This window comes from Triticum dicoccoides, chromosome 7B (genome assembly GCF_002162155.2).
Source record: "Triticum dicoccoides isolate Atlit2015 ecotype Zavitan chromosome 7B, WEW_v2.0, whole genome shotgun sequence".
NCBI lineage: Eukaryota > Viridiplantae > Streptophyta > Magnoliopsida > Poales > Poaceae > Triticum > Triticum dicoccoides.
Genome location: NC_041393.1, coordinates 668,789,741 through 668,795,439, shown reverse-complemented (window position 1 = coordinate 668,795,439; position 5,699 = coordinate 668,789,741).

The following is a 5,699-nucleotide window of genomic DNA, read 5'->3' as shown; positions in this document are numbered from 1 at the left end:
CACTGTTGGACGGTTGATTGTTGAGGTAGAACTGCCCCGAGGTACGAAGGACATCTTGATGGATGATTTCCGCAAACTCCGATTGGATGCGAAAGAATTCTTGTCGAAGGTCCGCGTCCTGGATTGCCGACACGCTCTTTGCCCAATCTTTGAGTTTACTCGGTAGCAGAAGTTGATGATGGTCCCGTACGATCGCCCGCATGTGATGGATGGCGTAGTAGGCACCCTTCTGACCGCCAGGCGGCTGCTTGACGCAGCAGAACATCGTATTGTGGGAGAACACGTGCTTGCCGTACTTACGAATAGGCTTGGTGAAGGTGCCTCCAGATTTGGCGTAGCCGGGGAGAACATCATCAAGAACCTTCTTGACATTTGTGTAGTCTACGTTCGACTGACGGTCCGGGTCGAAATACGTGGCCATGGAATATTTGGGGCTTAGGAGGATAAGCGTGCAATGTGTGTCACTGTAGAAAACACGGAATGTTAAAAGAAAAACGATCGAAATCTAAGAATTCATATGTTACGGGCCGGTTGAGGGGAGGACTTACTCGGGAAAGTAAGGCACGAGGAAGTTATCCTTATCTTGGTTTGCCAGAATGACGCCTTCAAGGTAAGAGCTCGCGACTTGCCAGTCCCCAGCGCTGCCCAAGATCTTGGCACGCATGTAGAAGGGGTCGACTATCACGATGTCCAGGGTCTTGTCGCGAATGATCCGCATCTCCATACTCAGCGAAAATAGCAGAACGAAGGTGTAGTGCAGCGGATGAAGGTTCAACATAGCATGGATGTCATCAAACCGCAGGACGATCATACGCCCGATGGAGTTATCCACAAAGCCCTTGCCCTCTGGCACCTTGGCCGCGAAAACCAGGTATGCCACATCCTTCTCTGTGAGACGCCGCTTCTCCAAAGAAAGAACACTGTCATGCAGACTCCGCATAGCACCGGTTGCAGCATTGAGCATATTTGTCGGTAACATCGCCCTACCCGCCACATGCACCCTCCTCGAGATATCCTTAGGTGAAGGTGGCCCGTCCTGAGCACGGATCATACTCGGTGCCGGCTGGCTCGCACCCTTCTTAGTCTTTCTTTTGCTTGCCTTCTTCTTCTCCTATAATGGGACCGAGTTCTGCTCACAGACCGCCTTCTTGAGTGTGTTGGGGCTGATAATATTTCGCACCTCGCCTATCTGAGGCTCGGTGAAGTCGGCAGCTGGAGGCGTCTCCTGAGAGCTGAACGCCAGACGACGCCTGTTGCAACTTGGCTTCTCCGCGGTACCAGCTAGATCGCACACGTCTTTTATTGGGTTGGGTTCTTGAGAAGGAGGCCCCATGAAGTCACCATCGTACCCATGATCGGCAAAGTACTGATCGACGCTGCCAAATGTATCGTCGTCATCGTCATTCTGATCCTGTGCCATATGCATGTTTGGATCCAGTGGCATAGGGATGTCCGGCACCGTTGCGGCGGTCTTGCCATGGGGCCGACTTGGCGCCGACACGACTGGTGGTGTTGTCTTTGGGGTGGTGTCCCCCGCCCCCAAACGAATCTGGCTCTTCGGCCAAAGCAGGGGCCAGCTCAGGCAGGCGCTGAGGGTCATCACGTCATCATCGTCGGCCCCGACGGGTCGAATCGGAGGTAACAACTCGTCGCAGCCTGGCAGCACCCGAACCAGTTGAACCCTAAACAAGTTGGGTGGCATCTGGGTACCGTGGAACAAGGGGTTGCCCGGTTGAACGATTTTGCCCTTGGCGACATCGACCAACTCGTTGTTCACGAAGTGCAGGAGAGTGCACGGAATGTCGGCGGCGCCCTGTGAAAACATGTAGGGCGTCAGGGATGCCCAGTCAAAGGTAATGAGATGAAGTCCTCGGCCGAGAGAGGCTTAATTAGTTACCGTGATGATGGCGTCGAGCTCGGCTAATGTCGAGGCACCGCCAACGGCGGGCGTGCAGTTGACGGAGGGGCCGCTTGCTGCAGAGGTGCCGGCCGGCGTACACCCGGGTGGATTAAGCTCCCATGCCGGCGTCGGAGACACCAATGCCGCCTCCGCCGGAGGCACCAATGGCCCCGCCATCGCATTCTGCGAGTTGCTGGCTGTGAAGCTAGGAATCGGGGGCGGCCCCTGGTTGCCGCCCGCAATCCACGCACTCAACCCCGAGATCAAGGTAGGCACAATGGCGGTGATCGTCGCTCCGAGTCGTTGTTCCACTTGCTCTTGGACAATCTCCGGAATCCGCGCCACCTGTGCCTTGAGTTCTTGAACCTCGCGCGCCTGGCTTTCCGAGCTGGTCTTTTTCTCCTTTCGCCCACCATTGTTATAGTATGACGACCATTTTGTCGACAAGCCTTTGCCGGCCACACGACCAGCTGACGTCGGCTTACTGAGCTTATCCTTGTTCTTCATTACATTCAACGCCCTATTTAGAGTGGTGTCCCAAGGGTTGCTCTTAGTCGACCCCGCGCTACTGCTTTCAGTCGCCTGCGGAAGGAATGTGAACCATTTAGAAATTTGGCTTCATTAATTAGAATGCAACCATATGGAGCTAATTACGCGGGGGTGTATTCCTTACCAGAACAAGCTCAAGCTTCCTGGTCTTCGGATCCGTGGTAAGCTCCTTTGTTTTCGGGTCCTTCTTGTACCGGGCCCTGACAAAGTTCCTGGTTTGCTTGTCACTGTATTTATCGAAGAGGGGCGGTAGGCCTTGCTCGGCACGGTCCGCCTCCTCCTTGTCCCATATAGGCTCCGCCACTCTGTAACCGCCGGGACCGAGTGTGTGTTCCCCTATGTTCAGCTCCCGCATTTCTTTCCCCCACTGACTTGATTGGGAGTTTGCGGTGCTCGAGCAATTGATCTTGAAGTCGTTGTAGTCATCTTCGGTGATTGAAGGATTTTTCTCCTTGATCTTCTCATAACTCTCACCTTTCTCGATCATTCTCTTCACATTGCTTTTCCAAGTAGACAGGGCCTTGCTCATCTTCGTGAGGGCAGCATTGTTCACTTTATTCCCTTTGAGGCTTGTGTTTGCAAATTCAGCGGGGAACTTGTATCGTTCGTGCAGCTTTGTGAAGGAGGTTGCGCAAATTCCCTCGGTCAGGATGCCTCAGGTTCTCGGTGTTGATCGAGATGGTGCTCCGGAGAATGCACCCGAGCTGAAGCGAGTATCCCTTGACTATTCGTTCGGGCGCCGTTGGATTCCCGTTGGAGTCCACTTCAGTAACTTCCTCCTTGAGGGTGAGGAGCACGATCGGGCGCTGGTCCTTCCGTTGCCTCTTCGGTTGGCTGCCATCTGTTCGTGCGCCGCCATCATCAGTGGTGGCATCCTTGGCGGCACCATCAGTGGTGGCATCAGTGGGGTCATCCTCGGTGGTACCATCAGTGGTCTCAGGATCGGTGGGGAAGGCGGCGACCTCATACAACTGAGGTTGGTCCTCCATCTCCTGGGACAACTCCCAGAATGCCTTGCCGCCCGAACCCCCGGCCTCATCGTTGTTGGCCATGTTTCTCTCTAAATAGGAACAAAGTTTGGTCAAAAAGTTGGTTATTGTTTAGGGTTTGTCGACACCGAGGCATCCTAAAAGCTAAGCTTTTATCATTGAGGGTTTTTCGACGCCGAGGCACCCTAAAAGCCTAAGCTTTCATCATTAGTCACAAGTACCCCATATGTCCTATTTTTAGCAAAGTCATGCTAAAATTCACGGAAAATTTCAGCATGACCTTTGCTGGAAATAGGACATATGGAGTACCCGAATTTGCTGGAACGGAAGTTAATCGACATTCCAGCAAACTCAAGGGCCTCTCGGGTGGACAAGGCAAAAAAGGCCTCCATCACAACAAAGCAAATCATTGCATGGGCATACAGATGCTGAAGTAAGAACGCCAGAAGTAGCATTAAACCATTTCCACAGTACTATGGTGATTTGAGATCATCTATTTATGTTCGCAAAGAGTAGTTTATGATCTAAGACTAAAAGGAAATGCACCAGCAGTACTAAATTGTCGGTCAGTCTCCAAAACTGATCCCAGCATTTTAAACAGTCCCTAGCAAGAACACAAATGTGGAAGCAAGTCAACGCAAAGCTATCTTTTCTTGTTTATCAGAAATGCACCCTAATTAGGCATTCACAAAATTAAGAGCAAAGTCTAGCTTGCAAACCACAAAATTAAGAGCAAATTAAGAGTAAATTTTTTTCAATTTTCATTGATGTTTCAAATTAGATTGGTGCACATGTGGCTGCAATTTCTATTGGTCATCCAAGATGGGTGTTCATAGTAAAGTACTATATAGTGGCACTAACATAACCAAGGATTGCTTTAAAAAAACATAACCAAGAATCACCTTCCACGTGGCTTCTTCTCTTGAGCTTGGCTTCCTTCTGCAAAGTGGGCAAATACTTCTGTCTGCTGTAGTAGGTACTTCAGTCGCCCTTTCCCTTCTTGTTCTGTGATCAAAACCACGATGAGAATGCAATACACACCAAAGAATATCATATACAAGAATTGCAGAAATTAAACAAGGTCAGGCCCACACTATCTATTCTTTCTTCATGATAAAATCAGGAGCCCCATATAAACAGTCTAAACAGCACATGTGTGACCAACATCAACAAAGTCAGGTTGTCCTAAGAGGCTAAGATATTTGTATCAACTGGCATAGCTCCATGCAAATTACAGAATTAGTACATCAAAAACAAAAATAACCAGCATGTTGCCAACAGTCTAGACAGCACAGCATGACCAAACACCAACGAAGTCAAGTTGTCCAAAGAGGGTAAGATATTTGAATGTTCCATGCACACAAAACAACCAGCAAGTTCACAAGGGATGGTGAAGATGAGTAGACTAAACTTTTGGGGCAACTCCTGTTCAGGTGTCCAAACGACAGCAGATGTCTATTCTAGTTTTAGGGCACACAGCCATTTAGTCTTGATCAGGTGCTAAGTCAAGGCATAATGACAAACTCATATTTGATTATTACAACTACCGACAGTGAATATCACATCTCAAGGAGATGGATCAGAAATATTGTGCATACAACATTAGTATACACAGGCTGATAGGAAAACTTACAATGAAGATAGCATGCTGACAAATCAACTGTCTAGAACAGAGAAACAAAGATAACAATATCTACTCCTTTTAAGTGCTCACCAACAAAATAAGTAACTGGGACTAGGGACAATCTCTACTATTGCATGCAGACACAGCTTAAGTACAAACTGACAACAAAATAAACAGAGCAATCGCACACATGACATTCATCTAACCTTGCCTCACGATATTACCCTAAACTTGATGTATCAGCTGGTGCTCTAGCAACTAAAAATAGAACTGACGAAGTAAAGATGCAGAAAAATGACTTCAAACTGGTTGGTGTCTCTTAAATCTAGTGTCATTCAGGAAAAGAAGCCTGATTTAGCAGCTAATTAATCCAATGGGCGAACCGTAGGGGCGTGAGCAGAAGCAGGAAAGGCCTAGGGTTTACCTTGCACGGCGGATCTGGTGGAGGAGTTGGTCGGCGGCGGCGGCGGTGGTGTGGATCTGGTAGGCGGTGGAGGACGACAGGGCGGCGTCGAGGCAACGGGGCAGTGGCGTCGGGGTGGCGTCGAGGCGGCGGGGCAGCGGGGCGGCGGCGTCGGGAGAGGAGAGGGCGGCGTCGGGGCGACGGGGCGGAGACGAGGACGACGAGGACGACGGG